Source organism: Mus musculus, chromosome 13 (assembly GCF_000001635.26).
Source record: "Mus musculus strain C57BL/6J chromosome 13, GRCm38.p6 C57BL/6J".
In the NCBI taxonomy this organism is placed as follows: Eukaryota; Metazoa; Chordata; class Mammalia; order Rodentia; family Muridae; genus Mus; species Mus musculus.
The window spans coordinates 108,652,389-108,670,081 of NC_000079.6; the positions used below are offsets into that span (position 1 = coordinate 108,652,389).

Below are 17,693 nucleotides of genomic sequence, written 5' to 3' on the forward strand. Positions count from 1 at the left end.
CTTCTGGGAGGAAAGCAGGGGCAATGGCAATCGTCTGTAAATGTTATATGTTCGCTCTTATTTCTGGATCCTAGCTCTGGATCTTTACATGTGAGTCTATCACCTAGAAGAAAAGATGATACCAGAAAAGTAAAAAGTAGCCATGGGTCCCGAAGAGGAGGAGCTCTAGGGGAGGGAACTAGTAGGGCAAAGTTGCTATAAAGTGGGAAATAAGAAAGGGGGAAGGGAGGTTTACCTAGGGAAAGGGGAAGGAGGGAAACACAGATGGACAGAAGGACAAGAAAGGAGAAAGAGAAATGGCACAAAGAATGTTTGAAAATGCCATAGAGAACCATATTATTTTATGTTTACTAAATTGCATGCATGTAAGTATATGTGTATATCTGTATGTATTTCCATGCATGTTATATGTGTGTGTATTAAAAGTTATGTACTTGGGATGACATTGTTTTCCACAAATCCATAGACTATCAAATAAAAAATCCAATACCAGGCATGGAAAACCTCTTTCCAAGTTGTTGGTCAGAAGAGTCCAAGAGACTTCCTCTAACTGTGATTTTGTTCTTAATCTATTTTTGCATCAGTGTTTGAATATATATATATATATATATATATATATATATATATATAACTTGATATATATATATATAACTTGATATATATATAACTTGATATATATATCTATATATATATTATTGATTTACTGATCAGTGCATCAATCCCTTAGTCTACTGAATGTTTATTGAGAATGTACTATGCTATGCTAACGACTGTGTGGCATGGGCTGGCGGGACTACCATCATCCCTTGTTTACCTGGCCCCAGAAATGGGTACATTTCTGTGTTCTCAAGTGCTCTTGAGGCTCATCCACACTGGTAGGTCCTTAGAGAGCCTTCGAGATCATGCTTTGAGAATGTCTAACACTGGGAATAGTGATGTTAACTACGACATTATAAGCCGATTAGGGCTTTATAGTCTATTTCCTAAAGTAAGTTTTACTTTACAGTCATGGAGTCATGAGCATCTCCCTTGGCAACTCTTCATTTATTCTCTAGCCATGGCTCTGATATGGGAGACTTGAAGTAGCAGCAGCACTGATACCAATCTGCTCTGGCTTCTGTTCCTGTGAGATGGGTAAAGGAGACCCAGTGTAATACGACCTATGCATAGAAGTCCTCAGGCTTAGGTGCGTGAGACACTTAGGCTCTATCTTCTACTCCTGGCCCCTTGGCGCCGCCTGCTTTTTAGTATTTCCCTGACTACAAGGATTCCCTTCCACTGCCACAGTTTCTCTGTGGGTGGTGGGTTTTTTTTTCCCCTCTGCACTATTATATCATAAAAGGCAAATCCTCTAAATGGAGATTGGGAGTTACTTAAATAAAAAATAAATAAAGCTCTCTGTTAGCTTTCCCCAGAACTGAATAGATATCAGTTGAATGTAAAAATTCTCTATAGTTTTTTTTCTTTCTTTCCAATTAGTGTTTTCAGCACAAAGCTTATTCAGGGTGATTCTACCCTGCTCAAATCTGAATTTGGGGCTTTTGGTTCCTCAGGGTTTCCATGGCTTTGTTTATGAAGAAAAAAAAATGAGATGGGCATTTTTTTTTTTTTTTTTTTTTTTTAGTACTTGGCTTCAAAGACAGCCAACTCTTCTTCATTTGGTTTTCATGTGAACATTCTCAGCTGTTTCTTACACTGTTTTCTTCTTGCTCTCAGGTCCCAGATAAAACCTCCAGTGAGAGGAGACCTGTCCCCTAGCAACAAATCACACACACGTTTGCTGGCAACAACAGTCCGCTCACCACCTGCCCTCAAATGAACTAAAGGAATTTACCAAAGCTCGAGAGGGAGAGAGTGAGGAGAGCCTGTCTTGTAAGGTGAGGAGATATGTGACTAGAAACCTGAGACACTGTGTGTGTGTTTGTGTGTGTGTGCGCGAGCGCACAGGTGAGCAGGTGAGCAAGGAAGAAGGAAGGTGGGAAAGATGAGTGATTGCTTACCAAAGGTTCCACAGTGATGGGCAACGTGAGCTGACTTGGAAGAAAGGCCATGGAATATTTTATTAGATTTATTTGACTCACAAGATTGTTCTTGAAAAAGGCTTGGAGGAGTGTTTGCAGAATAAACACTTTTCCTTCTGGTTGGTACAGTAAGAGGGGGCCGGGAATAGGGTGTTCCGTGCTTTTGCCTTGTTCTGATATTTTAGAGGAAGTCAGCAATGGATTGCTTTTAAGACTTCTGACTTTTGAAGTGCGTTTCTCAGTTTTAATAGTAGTCTGCTTAGGCTGAATTGGCAATCAGTCTGGAGTTCTGTCTTTCCTTGTGTGTCTGCTGTAACTGGCTTCCCTCCTGGAAGAAGACATGTGCTCTGTGTCAGCACTTAAACCAGAAACAGAGGGGAGGTTTCACTCTTGGATCCCCAGGTAGCATGTGGCCAATTAACGTCTTCTTTTAAATTTTCTATTTATTGTGTGGGGGAGGAAGACTGGGAAGAGATGGGGGAAGGTGAAACTAAGGTTGGGATGTAAATTAAATAAGTATTTAATTAATAAAAATTCTATTTATTTGTGTTTCTCTCTGTGTGTGTATCTGTACACACACAGATACACACACACACACACACACACACACACACACACATGCTGTGGCACACAAGAGGTTTGGTCAGAGAGCAAGGTTAGGGTAGGTTATTACGTTCCACCTTGGCTGAGACAGGGTCCTTTAAAAATGCTGCTAAATATGACACTAGCTGGCCTGAAAGCCTCCAGGGACTCTTATTTCCACCTCATCTTGAAGCAGGAGCATTGGTTTTATAGACATTCTACCAATAGCTCTGTGCGTTGTGGTGATACAAACTCGAGTCCTCACGCTTGTGCCACAAGTGCTCCACTCACTAAGCCATCTCTCCAGACCTCAGCTGAAACCTTTTGATTCATTGGCTCTGGCTCAGTGGTTCCTGACTCCAGACACCCCCAAAGGAGACCACAAACCTATGAATTACTGCTTGTGGCTCTATAGTAAGATTACTGAGTATTTTACCCAGTGCCATCATATGTATCATCTTTGCTAGTGTTTCACTTCATTCATTTATCTCCTTAAAATAACTTTGTTGTTTTTTTTAAATGTTTTTATTGAATTTATTATTGTGTATCTGTGGTGTGTGTGTGTGTGTGTGTGTGTCTATGGTGTGTCTATGGTGTATCTATGGATCTGTGTTGAAGTCAGAGGACATCATGCTCTGATTATAGTTACTTCTTTTCCTTTAACTATGTGGGTTTCAAAGATGGAATTGAGGTAGTCAGGTTTGGTGACAAGCACTTTAATCTTGCTGTGCTGTCTTCATGGTCCAGACAATTATTTCTTACTGATTTAAATCAAGCACAAGATGTTCATATAGTTCACTATTTCATATTACATCTCAAAATTGAAATGGAATTAAACTTGATATTAAATAGAATACAAAACCAATTCCTAGGTTTTATCATAGTGTGCTGGCATTTTACTTGAATAAATTATGTGGCCGGTAGACAATTGAGGCCTTATGTGGCAGGTCTGGGCTACCATGCTGATGTAGGCTGGGAAAGCTGTCCATTGCCCCTGAAGAACAGTTTGCCAGGGATAGCACTCAGTATTGTCGTCTAATGAATACACTAATAGAACGAAATGCTTTCTTGGGTTATCAAAACTCCATAATGTGCCTGATACAGACAACTAAAACAGGGTCATTTATCAGTGGCTCCGACATCATTCCATGCTGATGAAAGGATTCAAAAGCCAAATGCAGTCATCAGCAAATTCTAGAGCAGTAGAAGCTATAGAACAGTGGTTCTCAACCCATGGGTCATGAAGCTTCTGGGTGTCCAATGACCCTTGCACAGAGGCCACATATCAGATATCCTATGTACTTACATTATAACCCATAACAGTAGCAAAATTACAATTAGGCAGTAGGAACAAAAAAAATAACATAGTTGAGGGTCATCACAGTATGAGGAACTGCATTAAAGAGCTGCAGGGTTAGGAGAGTTGAGAACCACTGCTATAGAAAGATAAAGAAAGAAGAATTGATGGGTATTCACAGTTTTCTTCTGCACTGCCTGGAAATGAGCAGTGTGGTAAACCGGCTGACCTTAGTGAGTTGTTCATCTTATTCGAAGCTGGAAGGCCACGTTCATTGCTCCTTGACCGGCACTCCTACTCATGCATCCTGGAATAGCATTCCCATGTAGATGGGGAGTAGGCAAAGCAGTGTCTTGGAGCAGCGTGGGAGCCGATGTGTAAGCTCCGTTGCCAGACTTCTTGGCTTGGATCCCCACCTGAGCACATAGTCACCAAACATATCACTGCTGAACTCTCAATGCCCTGGGGCTTTGGTTTCTAAGACAGAGATGGTAAGATGTACTATCTCACAGAGCTGTGAAGAGTATTTGAAATTATACATACTTAATGCTCAGGATACTGCAACTATGAATAATCAAAGCAGTGTGTCCTGAAATACTACACATAAGTAATAAACAGGTGAGTGAAAATGTATATGATTGGCCACTTGGGAAGGACTTGCCAAGAAGGATGAAGGAAAAGATATTTCTATTCCTTTTAATGCTATTGTTATTGAGGTTATCATGGAAAGGAGGGGTTATAAATCTTTTCTTTTTTCTTTTTGTTTACTTTTGTTTCATTTTATTTGATGTATTGCATGGGTTTAGTATATTTATTTTTTATTACAGTCAACATATTACTTTTGTTAGAATATTTATTTATTTATTTATTTTATTAGATATTTTCTTTAAATACATTTCAAATGCTATCCCGAAAGTTCCCTATACCCTCCCCCTGCCCTGTTCCCCTACCCACTCACTCCCGCTTCTTGGCCCTGGCATTCCCCTGTACTGGGGCGTATAAAGTTTGCAATACCAAGGGGCCTCTCTTCCCCTCTTCTCTCTTATCTTCTGCTACATATGCAGCTAGAGACATGAGCTCTGGGGATACTGGTTAGTTCATATTGTTGTCCCACCTATAGGATTGCAGACCCCTTCAGCTCCTTGGATGCGTTCTCTAGCTTCTCCATTGGGAGCCGTGTTCCATCTTATAGATGACTGTGAGCATCCACTTCTGTATTTGCCAGGTACTGGCATAGCCTCATACAAGACAGCTATAACAGGGTTCCTTCAGCAAAATCTTTCTGGCATATGCAATAGTGTCTGGGTTTGGTGGTTGATTATGGGATGGATCCCCGGGTGGGGTAGTCTCTGGATTGTCCATCCTTTCGTCTTAGCTCCAAACTTTGTCTCTAACTCCTTTCATGGGTATTTTGTTCTCTATTCTAAGGAGGAATGAAGTATCCACCCATTGGTCTTCCCTCTTTTTGATTTTCTTGTGTTTTGCAAATTGTATCTTGGGTGTTCTATGTTTCTGGGCTAATATCCACGTATCAGTGAGTGCATATCTAATGACTTCTTTTGTGATTGGGTTACCTCACTAAGGATGATATCCTCCAGATACATCCATTTGCTCAAGAATTTCATAAATCCATTGTTTTTAATAGCTGAGTAGTACTCTATTGTGTAAATGTACCACATTTTCTATATCCATTCCTCTGTTGAGGGGCATCTGGGTTCTTTCCAGCTTCTGGCTATTATAAATAAGGCTGCTATGAACATAGTGGAGCATGTGTTCTTATTACCAGTTGGAACTTCTGGGTATATGCCCAGGAGAGATATTGCTGGATCTTCCAGTAGTAGTATGTTCAATTTTCTGAGGAACCTCCAGACTGACTTCCAGAGTGGTTGTACAAGCTTGCAGTCCCACCAACAATGGAGGAGTGTTCCTCTTTCTCCACATCCTTGCCAGCATCTGCTGTCACCTGGATTTTTGATCTTAGTCATTCTGACTGGTGTGAGGTGGAATGTCAAGGTTGTTTTGATTTGCATTTCCCTGATGATTAAGGATGTTGAACATTTTTTCAGGTGCTTCTCAGTCATTCGATATTCCTCAGTTGTGAATTCTTTGTTTAGCTCTGAATCCCAGTTTTTAATGGGGTTATTTGAATTTCTGGAGTCCAGCTTCTTGAGCTCTTTGTATATATTGGATATTAGTCCCCTATCAGATTTAGGATTGGTAAAAATCCTTTCCCAATCTGTTGGTGACCTTTTTGTCTTATTGATAGTGTCTTTTGCCTTACAGAAGCTTTGCAATTTTATGAGGTCCCATTTGTCAATTCTTGATCTTACAGCACAAGCCATTGCTGTTCTGTTTAGGAATTTTTCCCCTGTACCCATATCTTTGAGGCTTTACCCTACTTTCTCCTATTAATTTCAGTGTCTTTGGTCTTATGTGGAGGTCTTTGATCCACTTAGACTTGAGCTTTGTTCAAGGAGATAAGAATGGATCAATTCGCATTCTTCTACAGGATAGCTGCCAGTTGTGCCAGCACCATTTGTTGAAAATGCTGTCTTTTTTCCCACTGGATGTTTTTAGATAGGAGGGGATATATTTTTGTATATGCTAGATATCCTTCTCTATGCACATATGTGGTAAGCTAAGCAATCCAAACGCTCTCATCTTCTGATATTTGTGTTTACCAGATGTTTCTGTTCTCATCTCAGCAGCACCGAGAAGTCAAGAGCCAGGAGTCTAAGACAAATTTTAAGTTCAAAGGTATATCAGATTGTATGCTCTGAGATGTAATTGGCTTGGCATTAAAATAATATAGGAATTGGCTGTGAATCCCAGGTGATATAATTTTTTAATGAATTCAAACCGCAGCTAAAGGAAAGGTGGATGCACAGATGAGTGGATGTGAAAGGGTGCCATGGCAGAGATTATTCATAATAGGCATTAAAAGAGCAATAGTGAATTTTTAAAAATAAAGATGAACTCAGCAAATAAACCATGCAGTTTAAAAAATGAATTCACCACTCAGTTTGATTCTGCATTCATAAATGTAATGAAGTTCCAACAAGCATTTTGCAGTGGAAATGTCTGAGGGGAGCCTTCTAATACAAATTATGCTCCATTGAGCCAGGAACATGAGGAAGTACTAGTTTTAGGGCCCTATGGTCAATAGAGCATAGCTCCACCTTTGATTCCAGTTCTTCTCCTACTCGTCTCTTCTCTCCTTATTAGTATTGCTGAGACACATCTGTCTCCCAGGACCCTTCCCTCACCCTGACTGCCTTATATCCCATAGGGAAGAAACCCTGCTCTGTGAAATCCTGTTCTTTCCTCTCGCTCTCTGCCAGAGGACACCTTTTCTTTGTCAAGGTCATGCTCTCCAAACCTGTAAAAGCATCTCTGGTGAGTGTGTGGCACTGGAACTTTAGCTGTGTTTATGGATGTGGGTGTTCATTTCCATAGCTGTGTGCCAGCAGAACAGCAATGTGAGGGGACTCAAGAGACACTGACAACCTGGCAAACACTACATCTTAACATGCTAACTCCTTGGCTCCTTGTCTTTCTCAGCCACAGGACCCTGAGTGTTGTCGACGTTAGTCACATGAGTCCAGAATGTCACACAAAGTGAAGCAAATGTAATGTGAGTTATTAATACCAACATACTTCACTCACTTGTATTTCATTACTTCATTTATTTCTTATTATTTTCACCAGTAAATAAGCCATATATGTGTGTGTGTGTGTATACATATATATATGTGTGTGTGTGTGTGTGTGTGTGTGTGTATTTCTTTTTGAGACAATTTTGCTACATACTCGAGACTAGCCTCAGACTTCCTATGTAGATGCAGACTAGGTTTACGTTAAACTCTTTCTCCCACAGCCTACCTTGTGTTGGAATTAAAAGTGTTTGTCCCTCATGCCTGCCAAGAAAATGCCAGTGTCTGGCAAATACAGAAGTGGATGCTCACAGTCATCTATTGGATGGAGCACAGGACCCCCAATGGAGGAGCTAGAGAAAAATGATTTTTTTAAAGTAGAGGAAAAAAATGAAAGAACATTAGAAATTTCCCAAAGGGTAAGCAGAAATTAGAAGTCATGCAGATGGTACAAGGAAACTAATTTTTATTTTTGATAGACATTGAACTAGCAGTATTCATAAAAACACCATTTTGGCATCTCTCAAAATTTATAAAATTATTTAAAAATAGGCAATGTACACAAAACAGTGTGCATTTTTAAGACAATACAAGGTAGGAAAATGGTAATTAAAGAAAAGCAAGTGCAATCTTAATTAGGTAAAATGTTATACATTCATCCTGATAACAAAAGGCCCCAGGTTATTTTGAGCCTACTTCATCAGCATGCCAGTGGAGATGGAACTACCTTGGATGCATTCGTGAGAACACTGTTAATATTAATGGGAGCCTAGTGCTCAAGATTCTCAACTGATAAGAAGGTAGCTAGCAGCTGTGACAAGCTGCTCTGAAGACTCCTGATCTGCTAGTTACAGGTATGTGGGACGTCTCTCTACTCTCTCCGCTCACTCTTAGCCCTTCTCCTGAGAACTCTCTTCACTCATAAGTTGTGGAAAGGTAGGATGGTGGAACAAACATTTTTCAATTTCTTAAGAGTTAGAACCTGACTAGAATTCCTGATGAATGTAAAAGGAAGTAAGAGATTAAAAGCTGCTCCTGCCCGCTCTAGAACAGTCCTCTGCATCTGGCCACATTCTGGAAACTCAGCGTTAGCTTGAATTCCAAGGAGTCAAGGCAATAGTTCTTTGACTGAGAGGTTTACATGGCTGCCAGCCAGGAGACTTCGGATAGAGTCAACTCTCACCATCTGGCTAGTCCAGTTGTGGAACACTTAGCCTAGTTGGCAGTTCAAAGATTTCCCAGGCTCAAGATGGCTGGATAGAGATGGCCAGTCTTCCTCTCCTCACCAGAGAAGAAATGATAATTTCAAATTTGTATGTCCTTTTTAAGGTGAGTGACTATGGGAGAATGCTGGAAATGGGGCCAGGGCAGGGCAAGAGGAAGAGACGGAGAGATTAACTATAACCTAGGAAGCTTCAGAGACCTGGGAAAATAGCTTAGTTAGAGAAACAAGACTCTTGACAGCCATGGAAGGAGAAATCCCCCATTGCATGGGTAAGGGTCAAGAAACATCCTGGTATCAGTACAGATGCTGGGTATCCCAGCTGTTAGCAGTTTCACAATCTGCTTGGGACTTGTAACCCAGTTACATAAAAATCCTGGTATCTGCATAGTAGCTATGCTTTGGGATAGGATCTCATGTTATCACTTAGGAAATCCCCATGTGCTATAGCCAGGAGTCATCTGAGATCTGAACTATTATCCCCTTCTTTGGGATTCTAAAAACATTTCCCTACATGGGTTTGAGGGGCTGGGGACCTGCTTTGTGGACTCGGCTTGGTTCAGCAGAATGCCAATGAGGCCACCAAGTGTTCTGCTCTGTAGGGAAGAGAGTTGTGGCATAGATGGGAGAGGAAGGCATCAACCTCAAGGCTCAAGTGGGTAGAATAGTTGCCCTCTGAGACCAGTGATGAGGCCATATATGTGTGTGGACTTGTTTCTCCGCAAGTCTGTAAACAAGTCCCATGCAGTTCTTGCCACCTTTGCACTACATAAGCATCTGTTACTGACACAGTGAAGACATAACACTGGTCCTACTGCATGCTTGCCTTTGGGAACATGATGAGGTAATTTTGAGCAACTCTAATGCTCTAGCCATTATCCTTCCCCCAGGTTTGCATGACGTTGGTAGGAGTGGAGGTCGGGGCAGCATAAGGTTCTGCTCCTAGGAGATCCGCACTGTCGAAACAGTACAGAAAGACACCAGATTCCTGATGCCACTTCACCTGTGTTGTTCTCACTGCCCCCTCTTCTTTGTGATGTCCACATGCCTTTAGTGATGGGAAACGGCCATCTTGTTTGTATTGCCATGAACATGACATAGACATCTGTCTACAGATGCTTGGTAAAGAAGTCTTGGCTCTGGCTGCCATCCTACAACCAGAAATGTGCAGCTGAGAGAGAATTCTAGTTAGAACTGCCATCCCTCCAGGACATCCCTCCAAAGTAAGGTCCAGAGGAACTTAGTCTAGGACAAAGTCCCACTCCTGATTGTGAACCGATAATGGCAGAGAGGAGCATAGTGGTTCCTGGTTCCTAGTATCATTCCACCTTCCTGACTCAAGCTACTTCCTACTCCCCTGCTGTGTCTGATAGGGCATTGATATCAGAACTTGAAATGAAGACTAGGGAAGGGCAGTGTAGTTCCAACAACTACCTCTCCCTATTTGGCACTTACTGCAGCACTGATTTGTCAGAAAACAAGTATTCCAGGCCCCTTCCCAATTTTTGAACTACCAGTGATAGAGTCTCTTTAAAGTAACAAAGCTATTATGAAAATTTCCCCCCAAATCCCTTGTCATTTGAGAGTTGCTACCAGTCCCATTTTACAAGTTAACCACATTTTGATCATCCCATACTTACTGTTGCCTATACCACACTCTTTGGAGCTTCTAGACAGTATATTTGCATGGTCCACAGTGGCATCTGGTCTTTCTGACTTGCTATGATATAACCAAGGTCATTATTCAGTCAAAGAAACCACAGAATGACTACACTATGGTGCCTAGCTGTAAATATAGTCAACATTGTCTATCAAACTTAGACACCAAGATATATTTTTCAAGGAAAGCTGCTTATTCCACAATTGCATTTAGAGATACCTAATCCATAAGATGTGATGTAGGAAAAGAAGAAATATGACAAAGTAATGAGGTGATTACAAAAGAACATGTTCATTCTTGCCATAGATTTCAAAGACTTGGATGAAAGGGCTTGATAAAGAATGTGAAGGAAGCATTGTAAGGAAGCACAATAATATCCAAGAGAGTACAAGGAGTTAAATGAAACTATCCCATCAGTACATGCTGTGAATTGAGAAGACTAGAAGAGTTGGAATGGAGAGAGAGAGAGAGAGAGAGAGAGAGAGAGAGAGAGAGAGAGATTGATTTTGAGAAAGGATCAAACAGAGACAGAAACAAAGAGATTGTGAGTCAGATAAAAATACAACTGAAAGCTTCAACAACAGCCTGGTTGAGAAAAACAGGTCTTTTAAAATATCCCTGTCAGATAGAAAGGAAGAAAAGAATGAATGGGACACCTAAGGTGTTCGGGATTTCATCAAACGAATAATGACATTTTCTTTAAATACTTAAGACTAAAGAATAAAGTGACCAAAATTAGAGAAAACCTATCTAATAAAATAATTTCAGAAAACTTTCCAAAAATCATTGGAAGGATAGGGATATCCATAAAGAGGAGAATGCTAGGACCCAAAATAGACATGGCTAGGAAACATGTTCACATGGCACATTAGAAACTGTTAAAAGTTCAAGACGATTTTTTACAAAAGTCTAAAATAACTAAGGTGAAGAACACTGAGTTCCACTCAAGGGTTTCTCCACTAACGTAGCCATAGATTTCTCAGGGAGACCCTTGGGATGAAATTTTCCAAATCTGGTACAAAATAACTGCCCACCAACTAACTTAACCTCTCTTCTGTTGCCTTAATGAAAACAGCCCAACGCAAACGACCTAGGGAGGAAGGGTTTACTACCGCAGAGCTTGAGGTTGTAGTTGGTTATTGCAAGAAAGTCACAATGGAGAAACCAGAGTCAGCTAGCCACATACCAGTTGTCATGAGACAGCATTGACCAGTGTCACTACTCAGCTCACTTTCTTCCCTTACAGTCTAGAATCCCAGGTAGGAAATGTGATGTCTACAGTGGGCAGGTCTTTCTACTTCCATTAATGCCATCAAGATAATCCAACGTTTGCTTATTCTTTGCTCTATACTCTAGATACGACCAGAGACCTGTCTCCCACACTGATTCTAGATTCTGTTGAGGTGACATTTTCCATTAATCATCATGTCAACAGCACTACATGCAGCAAGATGTACTTCAGAAATTAAGGCCAAATAAAATATTTCCAGGACAAGAGAAACCTAAAGGAAATCAAGACCACTACGCAGGATTTTCAAAAGACACTTGAAAGAATGCTACCTTCAGAAGTGAAACAAAGAGGGAAATCATGAAATTGTGAAAATACAAATTCCATTAGAAAAATAGATAAGCAAAGGAGAAACAAAGGAATCAATACTGACAACACATTGCTATGTCAAACCAGAACAAGGAATAAGAATATAGAGCAAAGAATATGCAAAACAGCCAGAGAGCATCAAAAATTACAACAGAGATAAATTCTTCATCTGTCAGTAGTAACCTTAAATCCAACTGAACTGAAATCTACAATTAATGGACACAGACTGGTCAAAAGGATATAACAACAATGACAATGGCAATAATAAAAAACTTAAAACTCACTAATATGTTACATACAAGAAATGCACTTCACCAGTACACACACACACACACACATTTCACTTCATATATATGTATGAAAAGTAGGCAAAACCGCAAAAGACAAAGATGTTCATGACATAATAGTCAAGATATCAATTCAGCAGGAAGACATATACAGTTGTAAATTTATGTATAACTAATGCTGAGGGATCTCCTTTTAAATTATATTGGCATATGCAAGTTTCATAAAATAATTAGTTTCATCATGATACTATGCACACATATACATAATATATAAATAAAAGATATATAGTACTTTGGTCATATTTATTTCTCTAGACCCCTTCTTGGTCCTGCTTTCCCCTGCTACCTTCTTTCTAAATAGTTCCATATCTTCATCAATGCCTTTCAAAGCATGTAGATGACACATTTGAAATAAAAAGTTTTATTTGTTTTCTGAATATGTCTTATTTTGCTTCACTAGTTCTTTCAATTTTCTGGTAAAAGACATTATTTCCTTATTTATTATGGCTAACTAATGCTTCATTATATACATACACTAAAATTTCTTTATTCAGACATTATTTGATAAGCAGCTGGACTATTCACACACATTGGAAATTGCCAATAGTTAATGTTGAAATTGGATATGGGTATGCAGTTATGAAGTATGCTAATTTTGATTTCTTCATCTCTATACTTAGGAGAGTTATATAGGTTTGCATAATATGCTAATTTTTAGTTATTTGGGGACATTGGATAGATTAATTTACATGCCTCCCAACACCATATAAACCATAATTTATACACATCACCATAATTTGTTGTTTGTTTCCTTAATAGCAATTCTGACGGGAATGAGACAGAATCTTAGTATAGTTTTTAAGAGTATGATATTTTTATATTTTCTTTGAGAATGTCATATATTAATAAAATATATTTTAAACATATCTCCCACTGCCTTCCTCAGATCCCTCCCAGATCCCACCAAGTCCATCTTCCCAGTTCACATTCTCTTTTTGAAATATTTTTAGAATCTATTGAGTCCAATTAGTGCATGTGTGTATATATATACACATACATATACATATATATATATATATACAGATATACACAGATAGATTATAGATATAGATATATAGATATCCAGGGGTGATCTACTGGAGCATGGGCAACATATGAGGGACTAAAATTGACTCTTCTACTAGCATCCATTAGCTGTTAAAAGCACTTCAGCTAGAGCTGAGGGCTCTGTACCACTTCCTGTTCTGTGCTGGAATATTAAATATAAGTAGAATGGCACTTTTGCACCCATGACCATATCTTGCCAAGCCAGTGATTGTGGTATCTCACAGGGCTCCCAGCTAGGAAGGACTGTTGATGACATGTCTCTCCTAGCAGCCTGCATAGCCTTCCAGTACTATGGCACCTAGCCATTGGGGGGGGGCATTTTTGCTTTTCATAATTGTTTAAAAATGTGATTAAGGATGTTGAACATCTTTTCCATGAACTTATTGGGTATCTGAAATTATTTTGAAAACTCTTAATTCATTTTCTCATTTCTTGATGGATTATTTATACTTTTGGGGTTTTCTTCTCTTTTTTGAGTTGTTTATATATTCTGGTTATTAATTTCCTGTGAGTACATACATTCAACAAAGTGTCAGGATGGGCTTAGTCCTTGTTCTTCTATTCCCTTGTTCTAAGTTTCTGTTTTCCTAAGAGTGTCATTCTGTTTTGATTACTGTGGCTCTGAAGTATAGTTTGTAACTATGCATTGTTGTATCATCATTCAGTATTGTTACTTTTTATTAAGATTACTTTGGCTATTTAGAGTCTTTTGCACTTCCATATGAATTTTAGAATTGTTCACCAGTTTTCTGGTGGTCTTTAGGATACTTGAAATATAAGCTCATATTATATACAATTCTTGTTTCTTCATTACTTATTTTTATCACTTACTACTTTATCATTGTTCTAAGACTTCAGTCACTATTCCAAATGAATGGAGAGTGCATATTATTATCACTGCATGATCCTTGTTCACTTATATCTAGTCAATGCCACAATTTCCCCATTTCTTACTCCATGGTATCTGTACCCCCTCCTCAGTGCTCCCTAAGCACACCCTCTTTAACAAATGTGGAAGGAAGAGGAAAGACCAAGAGGCAAAAACCATGTAGTTACAAAATAAGGACAAAATTGTACATAACATTAGATAAATATATTAAGGACAGTAAAATAAAAATAAAGTTTTTAAAGAAGAAAAACCCATATTAAAACATAGTAAAAAAGAAAAGTTAAGTAAAAAGGAGAAAAATTATTTTTCTGTGTTCTCTAATTTTGAGTCTCCATGTTTGTGTACCTTAAACTTTTTCTCTTGACTCCTAGTTCCATTCCACATGATCAGAAAGGATATAGGGTATGATTTATTTTGCAATTTGTTAAGACTTGTTTTGAAATTAATATGTTTATTGTAGAGTAAATAGTGGTTCTACTTACAAACTCATAGGTCTCATGGGGATGATAGGGATAGCTGTAATCTGTTATGGTTCTGCTTTGTTCTCTGTACCGCTTGATGTCTGTGGTTTGTGGTTGTGGTTTTGTGTTCCTTCCTTCTTTGGGAAGACAGCATTGGAGCTATGGTCTATGTTTTGCTGCTTTTTTTCATAGTCAGTTAGTCTCTCTCTCTCTCTCTCTCTGTCTCTCTCTCCTTCCCATCCAGTCTTGGTACATTTAAACTCTGACATCTCTTTGTTAATTCCTGCAGCCATTGTCTTTTTTCTTGGTTTCCATAGCCTGACATATTTATAGAGTTGAATGGAGTAGGCTTTGACTCTATCATATTACTCCCTATATCCCTCAAAATAAACCTTATTGTTATATCTAAGGATAGAGATTTGTGTTAAAAAAAAAAACAAAACAAAGAATTTCTGTTAGTACCCTGCCTTCATCAGTGGAATTATTATCCAGACAAAAAGCCAACAGAAAAAAATGAGAGTTAAACTATATTGCGATCAAATGAACTTGACAGACATTTCTAACACATATATTAATTTCAAAACAAATCTTTAAAATTCATAATTATATTCTGTATCCTTTCTGATGATGTGAAATAGAAGTTAATAACAAAAGGAATTTAAAATTTACACGAATACATGTAGACTGACACAAGTGAGCAATTTATTAGCAAAGAAATTAAAAGATAATTAAAAACTTTGTTAGAACAAGTGAAATTGAAACAAAATTTATGAAAACTTATGAAATATAGCCAAAGCAGCACTGAAAGTTTCTCTCAGTAAGCTCCATTGAAAAGAGCAAATGTGGAAACAAACAACCTAATGAGATTCTTCAGGAATTTAGAAAGTCAAGAACAAACTAAACTGCAAATTACTATAAGGAAGGAAACAACAAAGACCAGTGTAGACAATCTATATTTAAACAGATACACACACACACACACACACACACACACACACACACACACACACACACACGTATAGTTTGTAACTATATATTGTTGTATCATCATCACACGTGTGTGTGTGTATGTATGTATGTGTTATGTATGTATGTATGTGTGTATGTGAGGACAAAAGGCGATTACTTGTGGGGTGGAAGGAGGATGAAGATTAGGAAGGAATAGCGAAGCACTTACTAATTATAAAAGATCATTGCAAAAATACAAAGATTAAGGAGTTTGTTCTCTTCAAACTATTCCAATGAATTGGAAAAATAGTGAACCCTTCGAAAACCTGTTATAAAATACCGGATTGCTAACAAATCTGATTGACAAGTACCTCAAAAAGTTCATTTACTTTTATGAAGTTAGTTTTAATTTAGGGATGTAGAGTTATTGTTCAGTATATATAAATCAATAAACCTAATATACAATATCAACAGAATAAAGGGTAAAACATCATGTGACTATCTCAATAGACTCAAAAATCATATTTGAAAAAACTTAAGATTCCTTTTTGGATAATAGTTCTTAACTATGGGGCGTGGGGAAGGCAAAACTTGGTTTTGGTAGAGTAGTGCTGCTTATTTTAAGAATGTTAACCTTCTTGACTCTAAGTTTTTCTGTGGCCAGAAGCCAATGGCTTTGGATGATTAACACCTAATTGTTAAATAGCAAGAATTAAGTAGAAGAGCTCTTAGCTTTCACTACACCCCCAAGTCCTTTCTGGTCCAAGGCTGAGAGTTTCTTAACTCCTTGTCAGCTAGAGAGTCTCAGAAGGAAATACTCATCTTGAAATTTGATTCTAATCTTTATTTCTAAGAGAAAAAAGGGGGACTACTTTTGTCATTAAAAGAAAAATGTGTCTCTCTCTCTCTCTAGTAGTTAAGAAAAAACCCATTTGCCTATTGTTCTCAGTTCTTATATGTTCTCAGGATACATGATCACGTCGTATTTCAAGCATCTTTTTTTCCCCAAAATTTCACAACAAATTGAAACATAAACTCAAATCATAAATTGAATAAGAAGTTACAACAGAGATGTTTACAAGTGTTCCATTAAAGCTAGTTAACTAAACATTGATTATCCGCTACTAGCTTCATAGGTTCATTAAGTGTTTGAAACATAATTCTTATGTTTAAGTTAGCACTGTTTATCAAGAGGGAAATCATCTGCCCTTTGTCTCCTTAGTATTGAAGGTTTGTATAGATAAACCAGACAATATCTTATTTTTTGTCCTTGCACCTATAATAAATTGTTCATTCCCTTTTATGACCTTTCATTATCACATAATGGTTTTACAACCAGCCCAGAAAGAATGTTTTCTCTGATCATAAATCTGTTTCATGCCTGATTTCTATCTTTAGTGCAATTAGCTCAGGACACATGAAGACTTACAGAGCACTAATTGCAGATTTCTTATTACAGAGAGCTCAAAATTATAAATTTAGAAATCCTATAGGATCATTATTAGGATTTATGAAAGCATCAGTTTGCCTTCATAGAAGTATTACAGAAGAGTACATCTTCATTGATCTGTAGAAAACCTACCCAATAGGGTGGGCTAATGTCAGGAATTGCTATATTAGCTTAATAGTGACAGGAAAGGCATATCAACTATAAGAAGCAATCCTGAGAGGAAGTCTTGGGCATTGCCTCTTAGAGCTCACTCATTGCAGACCATCAAAAATCTTGGGCCACCTTCAGGAAAATCACCTGCTAGCCTTTAGCCTATCCTAGATGGCTTCTGAATGGTATCTAGCCAAAGGAAATCAATTCAGCATGCTCAAGTGCCATCTACATGCCTATATTGTGGAAATATTTTCAAAAAGCTAAAAGGTAAGATCAGCCTTGGTATACTCCAGTAGGTGACTACATGAAGGAAATGTTTATATATAAAAACAATGGTGTATTTCTAGCCATGCAGAAGAGTGGAAT

At 38.3% G+C, this 17,693-nt stretch overlaps 1 protein-coding gene across 1 annotated transcript in view; it reads left to right on the forward strand.

Annotated features, from left to right (window-relative positions):
* Positions 1-1,788: 1,788 nt before the first annotated feature.
* The window catches only part of Pde4d (phosphodiesterase 4D, cAMP specific), a 1,301,793-nt gene continuing 1,285,888 nt past the window's right edge, over positions 1,789-17,693 (forward strand). The window contains exon 1 of the mRNA NM_011056.3: positions 1,789-1,877. The gene's annotated coding sequence lies outside the window, so the exon portion shown is untranslated. The remainder of the gene's footprint in view (positions 1,878-17,693) is intronic.